A 20,474-nucleotide genomic window follows, 5' to 3' on the forward strand; every position below is an offset into this window, starting at 1 on the left:
CATACACCATGTTATCTAAAAAATACAGTGGCTTGTTTTGAATAAGCATTCAAAAATTAAACTTTTTTGGGAGCAACATCATTACAGTGTGGATGTGGAAAGGGTTAACTGTGTAGTGGCAGCAATAACAGTGGAAGCAGTAGAAGCACATCATGGATCCTAATTGATAAGACATTAGTTATGCTGCTGTGTAAAAGGGTAGTAGTAGTGGCAAGGCAGTAGATGTCTAGCTGTGTAAAGGTAATGGTAGTGGCAGTAGGGGCAGTAGTAGCAGTAGTGGTGATGGTATGGAACACTATGGCAGGCAGACAGCAGGAGTGGCATGATCGGGCTTGCTATAAATAGCCAACATCAGCAATGGCAGATCCATTCATTGGCATCAGCCAGAGGTGTGTTAAAATCCTTGTGGATCCATGCCTCATTCATTTTGATAATTATGATGTTTCCTACACTTGAGGAGGAAAAGTTTTACTGTTTAGCTGTCACAATGTTACCTGCCACTCTGAAAACCCTCTCTGAGATGACACTGGAGGCTGGGCAAGACAGTACAGTGAGAGAAAACTAGGCTAGCTCTGACCACTGTTCCAATCTGCCTGCCCAGAAGTCCATGATGTCAGGGAAAAAGGTAAATGCTGGAGAAAGCATAGCTATCCAGTAATCAGAAGTTTGATTGATTCTAACGATACGCCTGTCGCTAGCATGCCCGAGGGCCAAGTTTATTCCGGCTTTGCCTCCCACGGCAATAATTGGTCATCATAACCAGGGTCATCATCATCAGTTTCATCCTTCACCACCACCAACTCCTCCTCCCCCTGCTTCTCCTCCTCCAGTGGTATCTCCTCATCCTCCTCCACTTCTTTCTCCATGGAACTTTGTACACATGGGTCTTCAACAGCTACAAGGTGGTCAGCAAGATGCAGAGATTGTCAGGTGGATGACACTGTTTATTCTGCAGTAATTCCTACTGTCAAATCTGGTGGTCTCTTCGAAGGGCCTGAGTATGTGACATGTGTCACTGATGAGTTGCCAATAACACATGCTCCCTCCTTTGGTGGTCTGGTGCATGATGTAATAATTCACTGCTTTAGGCTTCATTCACACGTCCATGGAACATGGTCCGTGAGATACCGGACTGGCATCCTGCTTAGTGCAGGAGCGCACGGCCTCATTGGTTGCTATGACGCCGTGTTTTTTGTGCCACCGCCGCAGTACAGTAATACACTCGTATGATCTAAACGAGTATATTACTGTACTGCGTGTGCTCCTGTACTAAGCAGGATGCCAGTCCGTTATTTCACGGACCATGTTTCACGGACGTGTGAATGTTGCCTAATGCTGCTCATACAGATGATCCAGCATACTCAAGGTGAAATTCCAATGAGTTGGAACATCGCAAATCAAGAGGTGCAATTGTAGACCATTCTGTTGCTGCAAGTCCAGAAAGACTTTCTTATCCACATAAGAATGGGTAAACTATGTATACTGAAAAAGGAGGTCAAACCAATGCAAGATAAGCGCTCCAGATTACCAAGAGTAAAGGCATTATTCAGAAAGTGGGTAATCTAAAATATATCATTTATTAATAATGCAGATAAAATATTTTCCAAAATAAAGTGTGCATAAGACAAACCTTGGGATAGAAAATGTATATGGACCCTAGAAATCACCTAGGTGTCTATCCCAAATGAAAATAACAAAAATACACTAGAATAGTGCACAGCGGCACCAGTATCCATTTGTCCTACCGGTACCGCGGAACTGGATACGGATCGTTCACCACCGACAAGCCTCCGATTGAGGTTTCTCCAAATAAATGTAAAAGATGAAAAAATAATGTCAGGCAGTGATGCACATGTGTGCAGGATCCCTGTAAAGGCCCTATGGCTGACTGATGTGAGTGTCTCTAATACTAGATATAGGTAGCAGCCTCACCACAGGGCACTCGTCCTTACAAGGACGACCCCGTCCAGAACCTGTCCCTTACAAAGAATAAACTATATGTCCCTAAAGGATCTAAAAATAACTCCCAACACGCATGTTTCACTGCCTAAAAAAACAAATTAAAGGCAATTCATCAGGGGAGATGAGGGAAAATGTACTAGGGATAGGTATAAGATAGGCCCTTCATCCCTAGAGACCAGTCTGACTAGATACGTCAGCCAGTAATGGGGGTATAACCAGATAATGGATACCTCCTAGGGCAGTCTCTATAGATAAAGAGACTATGGAACATGTAGTAATGTGATGCAAGAAGAACTGCACATGGGATGCCAACCTGTATGGCATTCCCACCATATTTAAATAGTAACCTGGCTGCCGCCTCCGCCGCCCACAATGTAGCAAGGCCAATGGGCGCATTCGTGCGCTCGCAAGTCAGCGCCGCGCATGCGCCCATTGCAGAGACAGGAGCAAGGTCTGAAGCGCACGGAAGTGCCCTGGATGCCGGCTCCTTCCTGCGCATGCGCGGCATCGTTTGTTCTCGCGATGCCGCGGCTGCCAGCTGAGTTGACAGCGGCACTGTAGACAAGGATTGATAACAATTGTCTATTGATGCTGCAAGGTAGCAGGGCGATCGGAACTCACCCCGCCACCACAGCATATTAGCCCAGAATCGGACCGTCAGTAAAGTACAGTATTTGGGCTACTAGTCAGATAAAGACTAAGATTAAATCTCTGGACTTTGACAAAAACAAATACAATGATGTTATGACTAGTAGATATATTGTTGACACAGAAAAATAGAAAAAGTCATATTCCTAATGATTAGAGAAAAGTCAAAGTATGATGGAAAAAACCATAGACAAGGTCTGTACCTATACGTAGGTAGGGGCATAGCTGAATCCATCACAGAAAACAGCTGTAATTCAACTGTTCGTTTAAGCCCGTTGGTGTGACTGTTCGTAAAAGAAAGATCCAGCGGGCTTCACGCTGTAGAAGGATCTTGTCCCAGTCGCCTCCACGTTTAGGGGGTGCGACTGCTTCAATACCATTAACTTTAATGGCACGCGGATCACCTTGGTGGAAATCACACACATGACGGGCCACAGCCGTATCTCGTCGTTTATCTATGTCGAGGAGATGTTCTCCTATCCGCCTACGTAACTCACGTTTGGTTTTGCCAATATACTCTTTATCACAAATGCACGTGATTTTGTATATTACGCCTACCGTTCTGCAAGAAATGAAATCCCTAATGTCGAATGTACGCCTGAGATTGTTACTGAAAAAAGTCTGCCCACAGGCCGACGGCTAAGCCAGGTATCAGGGGCAGCGGGTGGTAAAAGGTGGCTATGTACCAGCAAATTCTTGAGGCTCTTGCCTCGCCTATATGTCACCAGTGGGTAATCATATAGGACATCACTCACGTCAGGGTCCATCAGGAGAATGGGCCAATGGCGATCAAGGATCTCTCTTGACTTGTTGGCTGAGCCATCAAATGTGGTTATAAACCTTATCTTTTTGTCCATCTCCTGCTTCTTTTTGGGGACTAGAAGTGTGTCTCTGTGGATGTGGGCTGCTCTCTGAAAAGCCTTTTTAAAAACACAGTCGGGATAACCTCTGGCCAGGAATCTCTGTCTGAGATCAGCCGCCTGTATTTTGAATTCTTGTTTCTCTGAGCAGTTCCTCCGCAGGCGCAGGTAATGCCCATAGGGGATACCTCGCTTCAGAGGCATCGGATGGCTGCTCTGCCAGTGGAGGACTGAGTTGGTCGCTGTAGTTTTGCGATAAATGCTTGTTGAAAGCTCCCCCCACATTTCTTGGATATGCATACATCTAGAAAGGGTAGTGTTTCATTACTAATCTCATACGTAAAATGGAGACCGATGGAATTGTTGTTAAGGAATTCCACAAAAAGCTTAAAGGCTGTATGGCTAGCATTCCAGATTATGAGGATATCGTCGATGTACCGGGCCCACAGGGTAATGGGCCCGGTCATCGACTCCCCCTCTCCAAAAACGGTTGTAGCCTCCCACCAGCCCAGGAGCAGGTTTGCGTAGGACGGCGCACAGGAACAACCCATCGCCGTGCCCCTGAGCTGGTGGTAGAGGCGACCGTCAAACATGAAGAAATTATGAGTAAGTAGAAACCTGAGCAGCTGAAGGACCAGCTCATTGTGAGCCGCAAACTGCTGTCCTCGCATACTCAAGTAGTAACCAACTGCCCTCAAACCTGCCTCGTGTGGTATTGAGGAGTATAAGGCCTCAACATCCACACTGGCAAGGCAAGAGTGGTCATCAATACATACTCCGTCCACCCGCTTCAGTAGGTCCATAGTATCGCGGGTAAAGGACAGAAGGGCAGTAACAAAAGGCATCAATATCTGATCAACATAGACCCCTATGTTTTGTCCTATACTCCCAATACCGGCCACGATCGGTCTCCCTTTAAGTGGTGTTAGTCCTTTGTGGACTTTAGGGAGGCTGTAGAACGTGGCCGCCACTGGGTGTCGAGGATACATAAACTCAAATTCTTCCTGAGAAATGAGCTTATTAGTTTTGGCTGCAGACAGGATATCCCTTAGTTCTACCAAGTACGGGACAGTGGGATTGGAAGTCAATGTTTGATAACTAGTCTTGTCTTTCAGAATCTGTTCACACATGGACTGGTAACTATGTCTATTCATGATTACAGTATTACCGCCTTTGTCAGACGGTTTTATAACTATAGTAACGTCCTCTCTCAGGGATTTGATAGCACTCTGTTCCTCTAAAGAGCAATTGTTGGATCTGTGTGTTTTCTGAAGTTCCATAATATCTGCAGTGACTAGTTGTAAAAAGACGTCCAGACATGATATGTCTCCTGCTGGTGGCATTTATTACTCTTATTACGTAAGGGAGTAAATGGGCCAAGTCCCTCAAAAGTATGTACATCTGTTGACAAACTATGCAGTAGTTCTACATCTTGAAGTAGGTCTGTGGGTATTCCTAAAAGTTGACCTTTCTTCCTATCTATTGTTTTAAATTGTTTGTGCCAACGAAGCTTGCGTATGAACAGGTGTAGATCTTTAACCCATGTGAACGTATCATGCTGGCGAGTTGGGACAAACGAAAGTCCCTTAGATAACACCGCCATTTCACTTTTAGAGAGGGTGCGGTTAGACAAATTAATTATCTCTGGGCCGACTGATCTCGGTTGTTTGGACGGTTCCTCAGGTGGTAGTTGACTCCCTGGTCTAAAAAAACGCTGCGTTTTGCTCCAGTAGTAGTCCCTCTACCTTTGCCTCTGCCCCTCCCCTTTTATTGAACTTTTGCTTGTTTCTGCCGGGGTTACCACCTGATTCTCTGTCACTATCGGACAGTTCTGTTTCCTTAGTGGAAACCTCAGAGGTGATCTCTTTGGTAGGTGGCACCTCCCTCAGAACCAAGTAGGCTTTGTTTTCTTTAAACTCAGCTAAGTCTTTATTGAATTGTCTGTGCTTACGTTCACGCAAATAGTATTGGTACTTCTCAACGGTAGTCTGAAGCTGTTTTTCTTTGTTGAGAAAATCCGGGTCACTTGAAGAAGTCTTAGTAACCTCAACTTGAGCTTTTAGTTTCTCAGCAAGGGTAGTGAGGTTAATTCTCTCCTCCTCTTAGCTGGAGTGAGCTTTTTGTAAACCCCGGGCTTCTCTGCCTGTAAACAGGAGTGACAGAGATAAGGAGCCCCCGGGGTACAATACCGTGTTTGATGTAATTATCAAGGCTCTGTACCTCCCACCAACTTGATAAATGTTCTTTGTAGAGACGGTTGAGCTCCTTAAAGGCAACCTTAAAGGAGGGTATGCACTTTTTCTGTAGGTACGATCTATCTGAAAAAACCCCATTAGCCTCCTCCAACCATGTATCTGTGTTAATGCCACTGTCCAGAAATCCTGCCATACCGATTATTGAAATGAGTAAACTATGTATACTGAAAAAGGAGGTTAAACCAATGCAAGATAAGCGCTCCAGATTACCAAGAATAAAGGCATTATTCAGAAAGTGGGTAATCTAAAATATAACATTTATTAATAATGCAGATAAAATATTTTCCAAAATAAAGTGTGCATAAGACAAACCTTGGGATAGAAAATGTATATGGACCCTAGAAATCACCTAGGTGTCTATCCCAAATAAAAATAACAAAAATACACTAGAATAGTGCACGGCGGCACCAGTAACCATTTGTCCTACCGGTACCGCGGAACAGGATACGGATCGTTCACCACCGACAAGCCTCCGATTGAGGTTTCTCCAAATAAATGTAAAAGATGAAAAAATAATGTCAGGCAGTGATGCACATGTGTGCAGGGTCCCTGTAAAGGCCCTATGGCTGACTGATGTGAGTGTCCCTAATACTAGATATAGGTAGCAGCCTCACCAAAGGGCACTCGTCCTTACAAGGACGACCCCGTCCGGAACCTGTCTCTTACAAAGAATAAACTATATGTCCCTAAAGGATCTAAAAATAACTCCCTACACGCATGTTTCACTGCCTAAAAAACCAAATTAAAGGCAATTCATCAGGGGAGATGAGGGAAAATGTACTAGGGATAGGTATAAGATAGGCCCTTCATCCCTAGAGACCAGTCTGACTAGATACGTCAGCCAGTAATGGGGGTATAACCAGATAATGGATACCTCCTAGGGCGGTCTCTATAGATAAAGAGACTATGGAACATGCAGTAATGTGATGCAAGAAGAACTGCACATGGGACGCCAACCTGTATGGTTACTATTTAAATATGTTGGGAATGCCATACAGGTTGGCGTCCCATGTGCAGTTCTTCTGTTTACAGGCAGAGAAGCCCGGGGTTTAATACCCGTTGGGAACAACTTGCTACAAAAAGCTCACTCCAGCTAATGACTTTGTTATTAGAGGAGGAGAGAATTAACCTCACTACCCTTGCTGAGAAACTAAAAGCTCAAGTTGAGGTTACTAAGACTTTTTCAAGTGACCCGGATTTTCTCAACAAAGAAAAACAGCTTCAGACTACCGTTGAGAAGTACCAATACTATTTGCGTGAACGTAAGCACAGACAATTCAATAAAGACTAAGCTGAGTTTAAAGAAAACAAAGCCTACTTGGTTCTGAGGGAGGTGCCACCTACCAAAGAGATCACCTCTGAGGTTTCCACTACGGAAACAGAACTGTCCGATAGTGACAGAGATTCAGGTGGTAACCCCGGCAGAAACAAGCAAAAGTTCAATAAAAAGGGGAGGGGCAGAGGCAAAGGTAGAGGGACTACTACTGGAGCAAAACGCGGCAGTTTTTTAGACCAGGGAGTCAACTACCACCTGAGGAACCGTCCAAACAACCGAGATCAGTCGGCCCAGAGATAATTAATTTGTCTAACCGCACCCTCTCTAAAAGTGAAATGGCTGTGTTATCTAAGGGACTTTCGTTTGTCCCAACTCGCCAGCATGATACGTTCACATGGGTTAAAGATCTACACCTGTTCATACACAAGCTTCGTTGGCACAAACAATTTAAAACAATAGATAGGAAGAAAAGTCAACTTTTAGGAATACCCACAGACCTACTTCAAGATGTAGAACTACTGCATAGTTTGTGTCACGGCTGAGGATGGGGGAAATCCTCAGCCGTGCGATGCCAGATGCTGTTGGCCTACTCGGCCAGGAGAACAGGATAGGGAGCAGGTCACCTCCTAACAGTGTCCCTACCCTGTCCCTAACTCCTACCTGCATGGGCCGACCTTAAAGGTAGGAGGACCCATGCGCAGGAAATTCGGATCCCTAACTCACCCTCCGTCCGGTCCCTGCCCTAGGAGTCAGGGTAAGGCTACCTACTCCTCCTAGGCACGGAGGAGCAGGAGTCTCACTGGCCAAGCTGTTGGGAAAAAGGGGAACCAAAACAGACTAACGGAAATGGCAGGTGAACTAAGTAGTTCAACCAACCTGCCACAGCCTTGCTGACTGGATCCCTGAGAACACACAGAATCCAGAACCATTAGCTGCACAAACCAAACGAAGGAAGGACCCAACAGAACATCAGATGGACATCTCACACAACATGACATAAAACATAAAGTGACATTTTCTTTATGACCACAGGGGTGGCTCTCACAGGCAGGTAGAAACACAGGAGGCTGCTCCAGCCAGCATGACTGAAGCAACCTACTGAGCCATGCAAAAGTGAGAGGCTTTATAGGCCAAGAAGCCACACCCCACAGTCGGACACACCCAGGTGTGACCGCATGCCAAAGCAGCAAGCTGCCTAGCACCGCTCAGGCTGCTTAGCTGACAATGCTGAATACAACTAGTTGCCCGCGGCAACCACAAGTGAGACCACAAACAGCGACCCTCACCTGTGGTTGAACACACAAACTAAAACCGCAGGCAACCCCATGCGGTAAGGAGTCACGGACATAGCCATGGCCGTGACACTCCCACCCCTCAAAGCCCCCCCACCAAAAAAGGAAACTGGTGAGAGACTCGCACAAGGGGATAGAAGAAGGGAACGTCCACTCTCAGGACATGGTTCCCAGGAAGTCGCTGGCAGCTGCATCCTCTCCCAGCACTCACTCAGCCAGTCCAGCGAGACCTGCAGCCCAACACAGCGACACGGAAATGGAACCACTGAGAGTGGACGAGGGGACTCTCCACTCACGTCCCCACTCCAGTCGCTGCCAGCAGACACTCCCAACCAGCACGCAGCCGGACCACTACGGAGTGCTGCCAGCAAACGACCAGAGATAGGAACATGGAGAGGGATGAGGGATCACCAACACGGACACGGAAGGTAAGGTGGCGGGGAATAAGCCACCAACCGTGCCGTTAACGGTGATCCCCCCGGGACACTCTCCCTCCGGAGAACGCGCATGCAGGCCACAAAGGGATGGCACTGCATGCTGCACCCTCTTGCGAAGGTATGCAAAACGCACACCAAACAAACACCACGTGCTATAAAAATATCAGGGGACGCCAAGACAGAGCACGGTGAAGGAATGGCGGGGAATGCCACTCACCGCGCCGTCAGAGGCGAAACCACCAGAACGCTCTCCCTCCGAAGAGACGCATGTACGCCTACGTAGACGGCGGTACATGATTCACCCTCTTTCGAGGGATTGCATACTCCCACCCCTCAAAGCCCCTCCCAACAACAAAAGGGGAAAGTTGGTGAGGCATAAGAAACAATGGGAGGGTGGGAGGGGAAAGACAAACAAAAGGGGACACCAACACGGACAACGGTGAGCAAGGAATGGCGGGGAATGCCACTCACCGCGCCGTAAACGGTGCAACCCCCATAACGCTCTCCCTCCGGAGAACGCGCATGCACCCCATCCGCAGATAGCGGTGCATGCTTTACCCTCTTTCGAGGGAGCGCCACGCGAGAAGCCTCTGTGGTAATACTGTCACGGCTGAGGATGGGGGAAATCCTCAGCCGTGCGATGCCCGATGCTGTTGGCCTACTCGGCCAGGAGAACAGGATAGGGAGCAGGTCACCTCCTAACAGCGTCCCTACCCTGACCCTAACTCCTACCTGCATGGGCCGACCTTAAAGGTAGGAGGACCCATGCGCAGGAACCTCGGATCCCTAACTCACCCTCCGTCCGGTCCCTGCGCTAGGAGTCAGGGTAGGGCTACCTACTCCTCCTAGGCACGGAGGAGCAGGAGTCTCACTGGCCAAGCTGTTGGGAAAAAGGGGAACCAAAACAGACTAACGGAAATGGCAGGTGAACTAAGTAGTTCAACCAACCTGCCACAGCCTTGCTGACTGGATCCCTGAGAACACACAGAATCCAGAACCATTAGCTGCACAAACCAAACGAAGGAAGGACCCAACAGAACATCAGATGGACATCTCACACAACATGACATAAAACATAAAGTGACATTTTCTTTATGACCACAGGGGTGGCTCTCACAGGCAGGTAGAAACACAGGAGGCTGCTCCAGCCAGCATGACTGAAGCAACCTACTGAGCCATGCAAAAGTGAGAGGCTTTATAGGCCAAGAAGCCACACCCCACAGTCGGACACACCCAGTGACACACAGACACACTGGGAAGGGAGTTAACCCTTCCAGCACCACAGAAGGGAAAAACACCACTTAAAAGGGAAGTGCACATAATACATACAACGTGCATAACATACACACACACACCTAACATAAAGGTTGCTAGGTGTGACCGCATGCCAAAGCAGCAAGCTGCCTAGCACCGCTCAGGCTGCTTAGCTGACAATGCTGAACACAACTAGTTGCCCGCGGCAACCACAAGTGAGACCACAAACAGCGACCATCACCTGTGGTTGAACACACAAACTAAAACCGCAGGCAACCCCATGCGGTAAGGAGTCACGGACATAGCCATGGCCGTGACAGTTTGTCAACAGATGTACATACTTTTGAGGGACTTGGACCATTTACTCCCTTACGTAATAAGAGTAACAAAATGCCACCAGCAGGAGACATATCATGTCTGGACGTCTTTTTACAACTAGTCACTGCAGATATTATGGAACTTAAGAAAACACACAGATCCAACAATTGCTCTTTAGAGGAACAGAGTGCTATCAAATATCCGAGAGAGAACGTTACTATAGTTATAAAACCGTCTGACAAAGGCAGTAATACTGTAATCATGAATAGACATAGTTACCAGTCCATGTGTGAACAGATTCTGAAAGACAAGACTAGTTATCAAACATTGACTTCCAATCCCACTGTCCCGTACTTGGTAGAACTAAGGGATATCCTGTCTGCAGCCAAAACTAATAAGCTCATTTCTCAGGAAGAATTTGAGTTTATGTATCCTCGACACCCAGTGGCGGCCACGTTCTACAGCCTCCCTAAAGTCCACAAAGGACTAACACCACTTAAAGGGAGACCGATCGTGGCCGGTATTGGGAGTATAGGACAAAACATAGGGGTCTATGTTGATCAGATATTGATGCCTTTTGTTACTGCCCTTCCGTCCTTTACCCGCGATACTATGGACCTACTGAAGCGGGTGGACGGAGTATGTATTGATGACCACTCTTGCCTTGCCAGTGTGGATGTTGAGGCCTTATACTCCTCAATACCACACGAGGCAGGTTTGAGGGCAGTTGGTTACTACTTGAGTATGCGAGGACAGCAGTTTGCGGCTCACAATTTCTTCATGTTTGACGGTCGCCTCTACCACCAGCTCAGGGGCACGGCGATGGGTTGTTCCTGTGCGCCGTCCTACGCAAACCTGCTCCTGGGCTGGTGGGAGGCTACAACCGTTTTTGGAGAGGGGGAGTCGATGACCGGGCCCATTACCCTGTGGGCCCGGTACATCGACGATATCCTCATAATCTGGAATACTAGAAAAAACAGCCTTTAAGCTTTTTGTGGAATTCCTTAACAACAATTCCATCGGTCTCCGTTTTACGTATGAGATTAGTAATGAAACACTACCCTTTCTAGATGTATGCATATCCAAGAAATGTGGGGGGGGGGAGCTTTCAACAAGCATTTATCGCAAAACTACAGCGACCAACTCAGTCCTCCACTGGCAGAGCAGCCATCCGATGCCATACAGGTTGGCGTCCCATGTGCAGTTCTTCTTGCATCACATTACTGCATGTTCCATAGTCTCTTTATCTATAGAGACCGCCCTAGGAGGTATCCATTATCTGGTTATACCCCCATTACTGGCTGACGTATCTAGTCAGACTGGTCTCTAGGGATGAAGGGCCTATCTTATACCTATCCCTAGTACATTTTCCCTCATCTCCCCTGATGAATTGCCTTTAATTTGGTTTTTTAGGCAGTGAAACATGCGTGTAGGGAGTTATTTTTAGATCCTTTAGGGACATATAGTTTATTCTTTGTAAGGGACAGGTTCCGGACGGGGTCGTCCTTGTAAGGACGAGTGCCCTGAGGTGAGGCTGCTACCTATATCTAGTATTAGGGACACTCACATCAGTCAGCCATAGGGCCTTTACAGGGACCCTGCACACATGTGCATCACTGCCTGACATTATTTTTTCATCTTTTACATTTATATGGAGAAACCTCAATCAGAGGCTTGTCGGTGGTGAACGATCCGTATCCTGTTCCGCGGTACCGGTAGGACAAATGGTTACTGGTGCCGCCGTGCACTATTCTAGTGTATTTTTGTTATTTTTATTTGGGATAGACACCTAGGTGATTTCTAGGGTCCATATACATTTTCTATCCCAAGGTTTGTCTTATGCACATTTTATTTTGGAAAATATTTAATCGGCATTATTAATAAATGTTATATTTTAGATTACCCACTTTCTGAATAATGCCACATAAGAATGGCTAAAATGCGCAGACAGTCTCCTGGACATGGCAAGCCACAATACTTTTTCACAAAGTTTGCACCACTAAATTTATCACATGCTTCATGCAGTTAGCATGTGTTATTTTCCCTAAATGTAGAGCAGCCACAAAGTTCCTGCCATTGTTGCTAACCACCTTGCCTAGCTGTAGTTAGGGAAAAAGCCAGTAGAATGGGAGAACCCGAGCATTAAACCAGGCACCCTCTGACTTCCACTTCCGGCGCCGACATGGTAGGCGGCAAGTGAGCGCTGCTCCGTCCCTGATCCCTCAAAACCTCATATATCCCCTTGCTTACGTGAGGCTAAACGGCCAGAAACTCTTCCAGCGGCGGAGTCGTCGCATGGATCGTTACTAGGGATGAGCGAACCCGAACTGTATAGTTCGGGTTCGTTTCGAATTTTAGGGTGTCCGTGACACGGACCCGAACCCGAACATTTTCGTAAAAGTCCGGGTTCGGGTTCGGTGTTCGGCGCTTTCTTGCCGCTTTTTGAAAGGCTGCAAAGCAGCCAATCAACAAGCGTCATGCTACTTGCCCCAAGAGGCCATCACAGCCTTGCCTACTATTGGCATGGCTGTGATTGGCCAGTGCAGCATGTGACCCAGCCTCTATATAAGCTTGGGTCACGTTGCGCTGCACGTCACTCTGCTGATTCAAGCATAGGGAGAGGTTGCAGCTGCGACGTTAGGGCGAGATTAGGCAGATTAACTCCTCCAAAAGACTTCATTCTGTGATTGATCTGCAGCTGTGGATCATTGAAGTGCTAATATTGACTTGCTCACTTTTTTGAGGCTGCCCAGAGCGTTTTTAGATCACTTTTTTTCTGGGGTGATCGGAGGCCATTTTGTGACTTGTGGTGCGCCAGCACAAGCTATCACCAAGTGTATTTAACCATCAATAGTGTGGTTATTTTGTGCTATATCCTACATCAGCTGCAGGCTGAGCCTGTGTCACCGAAGTGCATTTAACCATCAACAGTCTGGTTATTTTTTGGCCATATACTACATCTGGTGCAGGCTGAGCCTGTGTCACCGAAGTGCATTTAACCATCAACAGTCTGGTTATTTTTTGGCCATATACTACATCTGGTGCAAGCTGAGCCTGTGTCACCCAAGTGCATTTAACCATCAACAGTGTGGTTATTTTTTAGCCATATACTACATCAGGGGCAAGTTGAACCTGTCACCCAGCGCCTAAAAAAAAGACCTGACATTTCTATTCAAGCAAATCTGTACTGTTTTAGCTGGTCAAGTTATTTGTAGTGACCGTAAAAGCACACTTTTTGTTCTGGGTTGAAAAACTATTCCCAAATTTGCCATTCTCAAAATAACTAGTTTCTGGTATATGAGGCCTACTTGAAATCTATCCCAAAAAGGATATCTTACATTGAAGGTGCTGATAGTGTCATTCAGAAAAACCTAAGACACACGCTACCGTGCAGATAGAAGTCTGATTCTGTGATTAAAACTATACCTGTCACACAGCGCAAAAAAAAACAGGTCTCACATTTCTATTCAACCAAATCTGTACTGTTTTAGCTGGTCAAGTTATTTGTAGTGACCGTAAAAGCACATTTTTTTTTCTGGGTTAAAAAACTATTCCCAAATTTGCCATTCTCAAAATAACTAGTTTCTGGTATTTGAGGCCTACTTGAAATCTAACCCAAAAAGGAAATCTTACATTGAAGGTGCTGATAGTGTCATTCAGAAAAACCTAAGACACACGCTACCGTGCAGATAGAAGTCTGATTCTGTGGTTAAACCTATACCTGTCACACAGCGCAAAAAAAACAGGCCTCACATTTCTATTCAACCAAATCTGTACTGTTTTAGCTGGTCAAGTTATTTCTAGTGACCGTAAAAGCACATTTTTTTTTCTGGGTTGAAAAACTATTCCCAAATTTGCCATTCTCAAAATAACTAGTTTCTGGTATTTGAGGCCTACTTGAAATCTATCCCAAAAAGGATATCTTACATTGAAGGTGCTGATAGTGTCATTCAGAAAAACCTAAGACACACGCTACCGTGCAGATAGAAGTCTGATTCTGTGATTAAACCTATACCTGTCACACAGCGCAAAAAAAAACAGGTCTCACATTTCTATTCAACCAAATCTGTACTGTTTTAGCTGGTCAAGTTATTTGTAGTGACCGTAAAAGCACATTTTTTTTTCTGGGTTGAAAAACTATTCCCAAATTTGCCATTCTCAAAATAACTAGTTTCTGGTATTTGAGGCCTACTTGAAATCTATCCCAAAAAGGATATCTTACATTAAAGGTGTTGATAGTGTCATTCAGAAAAACCTAAGACACATGCTACCGTGCAGATAGAAGTCTGATTTTGTGATTAAACCTATACCTGTCACACAGCGCAAAAAAAAAACAGGCCTCACATTTCTATTCAACCAAATCTGTACTGTTTTAGCTGGTCAAGTCATTTGTAGTGACCGTAAAAGCACATTTTTTTTTCTGGGTTGAAAAACTATTCCCAAATTTGCCATTCTCAAAATAACTAGTTTCTGGTATTTGAGGCCTACTTGAAATCTATCCCAAAAAGGATATCTTACATTGAAGGTTATGATAGTGTCATTCAGAAAAACCTAAGACACACGCTACCGTGCAGATAGAAGTCTGATTCTGTGATTAAACCTATACCTGTCACACAGCGCAAAAAAAAACAGGCCTCACATTTCTATTCAACCAAATCTGTAATGTTTTAGCTGATCAAGTTATTTGTAGTGACCGTAAAAGCACTTTTTTTTTTCTGGGTTGAAAAACTATTCCCAAATTTGCCATTCTCAAAATAACTAGTTTCTGGTATTGAGGCCTACTTGAAATCTATCCCAAAAAGGATATCTTACATTGAAGGTGCTGATAGTGTCATTCAGAAAAACCTAAGACACACGCTACCGTGCAGATAGAAGTCTGATTCTGTGATTAAACCTATACCTGTCACACAGCGCAAAAAAAAACAGGTCTCACATTTCTATTCAACCAAATCTGTACTGTTTTAGCTGGTCAAGTTATTTGTAGTGACCGTAAAAGCACTTTTTTTTTTCTGGGTTAAAAAACTATTCCCAAATTTGCCATTCTCAAAATAACTAGTTTCTGGTATTTGAGGCCTACTTGAAATCTAACCCAAAAAGGAAATCTTACATTGAAGGTGCTGATAGTGTCATTCAGAAAAACCTAAGACACACGCTACCGTGCAGATAGAAGTCTGATTCTGTGATTAAACCTATACCTGTCACACAGCGCAAAAAAAAACAGGCCTCACATTCTATTCAACCAAATCTGTACTGTTTTAGCTGGTCAAGTTATTTCTAGTGACCGTAAAAGCACATTTTTTTTCTGGGTTGAAAAACTATTCCCAAATTTGCCATTCTCAAAATAACTAGTTTCTGGTACATGAGGCCTACTTGAAATCTATCCCAAAAAGGATATCTTGCATTTAAGGTGCTGATAGTGTCATTCAGAAAAACCTAAGACACACGCTACCGTGCAGATAGAAGTCTGATTCTGTGATTAAACCTATACCTGTCACACAGCGCAAAAAAAAACAGGTCTCACATTTCTATTCAACCAAATCTGTACTGTTTTAGCTGGTCAAGTTATTTGTAGTGACCGTAAAAGCACATTTTTTTTTCTGGGTTAAAAAACTATTCCCAAATTTGCCATTCTCAAAATAACTAGTTTCTGGTATTTGAGGCCTACTTGAAATCTAACCCAAAAAGGAAATCTTACATTGAAGGTGCTGATAGTGTCATTCAGAAAAACCTAAGACACACGCTACCGTGCAGATAGAAGTCTGATTCTGTGATTAAACCTATACCTGTCACACAGCGCAAAAAAAAATATGCCTCACATTCTATTCAACCAAATCTGTACTGTTTTAGCTGGTCAAGTTATTTCTAGTGACCGTAAAAGCACATTTTTTTTCTGGGTTGAAAAACTATTCCCAAATTTGCCATTCTCAAAATAACTAGTTTCTGGTATTTGAGGCCTACTTGAATTCTATCCCAAAAAGGATATCTTACATTGAAGGTGCTGATAGTGTCATTCAGAAAAACCTAAGACACACGCTACCGTGCAGATAGAAGTCTGATTCTGTGATTAAACCTATACCTGTCACACAGCGCAAAAAAAAAACAGGCCTCACATTTCTCTTCAACCAAATCTGTACTGTTTTAGCTGGTCAAGTTATTTCTAGTGACCGTTAAAGCACATTTTTTTTTCTGGGTTGAAAAACTATTCCCAAATTTGCTATTCTCAAAATAACTAGTTTCTGGTATTTGAGGCCTACTTGAAATCTATCCCAAAAAGGATATCTTACATTGAAGGTGCTGATAGTGTCATTCAGAAAAACCTAAGACACACGCTACCGTGCAGATAGAAGTCTGATTCTGTGATTAAACCTATACCTGTCACACAGCGCAAAAAAAAACAGGCCTCACATTTCTATTCAACCAAATCTGTACTGTTTTAGCTGGTCAAGTTATTTCTAGTGACCGTTAAAGCACATTTTTTTTTCTGGGTTGAAAAACTATTCCCAAATTTGCTATTCTCAAAATAACTAGTTTCTGGTATTTGAGGCCTACTTGAAATCTATCCCAAAAAGGATATCTTACATTGAAGGTGCTGATAGTGTCATTCAGAAAAACCTAAGACACACGCTACCGTGCAGATAGAAGTCTGATTCTGTGATTAAACCTATACCTGTCACACAGCGCAAAAAAAAAACAGGTCTCACATTTCTATTCAACCAAATCTGTACTGTTTTAGCTGGTCAAGTTATTTGTAGTGACCGTAAAAGCACATTTTTTTTTCTGGGTTGAAAAACTATTCCCAAATTTGCCATTCTCAAAATAACTAGTTTCTGGTATTTGAGGCCTACTTGAAATCTAACCCAAAAAGGAAATCTTACATTGAAGGTGCTGATAGTGTCATTCAGAAAAACCTAAGACACACGCTACCGTGCAGATAGAAGTCTGATTCTGTGATTAAACCTATACCTGTCACACAGCGCAAAAAAAACCAGGTCTCACATTTCTATTTAACCCAATCTGTACTGTTTTAGCTGGTCAAGTTATTTGTAGTGACCGTAAAAGCACACTTTTTGTTCTGGGTTGAAAAACTATTCACAAATTTGCCATTCTCAAAATTGTGGTGAACGGGAACAATGAGGAAAACATCTAATAAGGGATGCGGACGCGGACGTGGACATGGTCGTGGTGGTGTTAGTGGACCCTCTGGTGCTGGGAGAGGACGTGGCCGTTCTGCCACAGCCACACGTCCTAGTGAACCAACTACCTCAGGTCCCAGTAGCCATCAGAATTTACAGCGATATTTGGTGGGGCCCAATGCCGTTCTAAGGATGGTAAGGCCTGAGCAGGTACAGGCATTAGTCAATTGGGTGGCCGACAGTGGATCCAGCACGTTCACATTATCTCCCACCCAGTCTTCTGCAGAAAGCGCACAGATGGCGCATAAAAACCAAGACCATCGGTCTGTCACATCACCCCCATGCATATCAGGGAAACTGTCTGAGCCTCAAGTTATGCAGCAGTCTCTTATGCTGTTTGAAGACTCTGCTGCCAGGGTTTCCCAAGGGCATCCACCTAGCCCTTCCACAGGGGTGGAAGAGATAGAATGCACTAACGCACAACCACTTATTTTTCCTGATGATGAGGACATGGGAAAACCACCTCAGCACGTCTCTGATGATGACGAAACACAGGTGCCAACTGATGCGTCTTTCTGCAGTGTGCAGACTGAACAGGAGGTCAGGGATCAAGACTGGGTGGAAGACGATGCAGGGGACGATGAGGTCCTAGACCCCACATGGAATGAAGGTCGTGCCACTGACTTTCACAGTTCGGAGGAAGAGGTAGTGGTGAGACCGAGCCAACAGCGTAGCAAAAGAGGGAGCAGTGGGCAAAATCAGAACACCCGCCGCCAAGAGACTCCGCCTGCTACTGACCGCCGCCATCTGGGACCGAGCACCCCAAAGGCCGCTTCAAGGAGTTCCCTGGCATGGCACTTCTTCAAACAATGTGCTGACGACAAGACCCGAGTGGTTTGCACGCTGTGCCATCAGAGCCTGAAGCGAGGCATTAACGTTCTGAACCTTAGCACAACCTGCATGACCAGGCACCTGCATGCAAAGCATGAACTGCAGTGGAGTAAACACCTTAAAAACAAGGAAGTCACTCAGGCTTCCCCTGCTACCTCTTCTGCTGCTGCCGCTTCGGCCTCTTCTGCTGCTGCCGCTGCCTCGGCCTCTTCTGCTGCTGCTGCCGCCGCCTCGGCCTCTTCCTCTGCCTCTGGAGGAACGTTGGCACCTGCCGCCCAGCAAACATGGGATGTACCACCAACACTACCACCTGCGTCACCAAGCATCTCAACCATGTCACACGGCAGCATTCAGCTCTCCATCTCACAAACATTTGAGAGAAAGCGTAAATTCCCACCTAGCCACCATCGATCCCTGGCCCTGAATGCCAGCATTCCTAAACTACTGGCCTATGAAATGCTGTCATTTAGGCTGGTGGACACACACAGCTTCAAACAGCTCATGTCACTTGCTGTCCCACAGTATGTTGTTCCCAGCCGCCACTACTTCTCCAAGAGAGCCGTGCCTTCCCTGCACAAACAAGTGTCCGATAAAATCAAGTGTGCACTGCGCAACGCCATCTGTGGCAAGGTCCACCTAACCACAGATACGTGAACCAGTAAGCATGGCCAGGGACGCTATATCTCCCTAACTGCACACTGGGTAAATGTAGTGGCGGCTGGGCCCCAGGCGGAGAGCTGTTTGGCGCACGTCCTTCCGCCGCCAAGGATCGCAGGGCAACATTCTTTGCCTCCTGTCCCCTCCTCCTCCTACTCAGCTTCCTCCTCATCTTCTTCCACCTGCTCATCCAGTCAGCCACACACCTTCACCACCAACTTCAGCACAGCCCGGGGTAAATGTCAGCAGGCCATTCTGAAACTCATATGTTTGGGGGACAGGCCCCACACCGCACTGGAGTTGTGGCGGGGTATAGAACAACAGACTGACGAGTGGTTGCTGCCGGTGAGCCTCAAGCCCGGCCTGGTGGTGTGCAATAATGGGCGAAATCTCGTTGCAGCTCTGGGACTAGCCGATTTGATGCACATCCCTTGCCTGGCGCATGTGCTGAATTTGGTGGTGCAGAAGTTCTTTCGCAACTACCCCGACATGTCAGAGCTGCTGCATAAAGTGCGGGCCGTCTGTTCGCGCTTCCGGCGTTCACACCCTGCCGCTGCTCGCCTGTCTGCGCTACAGCGTAACTTCGGCCTTCCCGCTCACCGCCTCATATGCGACGTACCCACCAGGTGTTACTCCACCTTGCATATGCTGGACAGACTGTGCGAGCAGCAGCAGGCCATAGTGGAGTTTCAGCTGCAGCACGCACGGGTCAGTCGCACTGTGGATCAGACACACTTCACCACCAATGACTGGGCCTCCATGCGAGACCTCTGTGCCCTGTTGCGTTGTTTCGAGTACTCCACCAACATGGCCAGTGGCGATGACGCCGTTATCAGCGTTACAATACCACTTCTATGTCTCCTTGAGAAAACACTTAGGGCGATGATGGAAGAGGAGGTGACCCAGGACGAAGAGGAGGAAGAGGGGTCATTTTTAGCACTTTCAGGCCAGTCTCTTCGAAGTGACTCAGAGGGACGTTTTTTGCAACACCAGAGGCCAGGTACAAATGTGGCCAGACAGGGCCCACTACTGGAGGACGAGGAGGACGAGGATGAGGAGGAGGTGGAGGAGGATGAGGATGAAGCATGTTCACAGCGGGGTGGCACCCAAAGCAGCTCGGGCCCATCACTGGTGCGTGGCTGGGGGGAAACGCAGGACGATGACGATACGCCTCCCACAGAGGACAGCTTGTCCTTACCTCTGGGCAGCCTGGCACACATGAGCGACTACATGCTGCAGTGCCTGCGCAACGACAGCAGAGTTGCCCACATTTTAACGTGTGCGGACTACTGGGTTGCCACCCTGCTGGATCCCCGGTACAAAGACAATGTGCCCACCTTACTTCCTACACTGGAGCGTGATAGGAAGATGCGCGAGTACAAGCGCACGTTGGTAGACGCGCTACTGAGAGCATTCCCAAATGTCACAGGGGAACCAGTGGAAGCCCAAGGCGAAGGCAGAGGAGGAGCAAGAGGTCGCCAACGCAGCTGT

The 20,474-nt window shown here is 46.2% G+C and overlaps 1 pseudogene; it reads right to left on the bottom strand.

Annotated features, from left to right (window-relative positions):
* The window catches only part of LOC120980680, a 164,497-nt pseudogene that overhangs the window by 32,336 nt on the left and 111,687 nt on the right, over window positions 1–20,474 (bottom strand).

Source organism: Bufo bufo, chromosome 10 (genome assembly GCF_905171765.1).
Source record: "Bufo bufo chromosome 10, aBufBuf1.1, whole genome shotgun sequence".
NCBI classification, from domain to species: domain Eukaryota; kingdom Metazoa; phylum Chordata; class Amphibia; order Anura; family Bufonidae; genus Bufo; species Bufo bufo.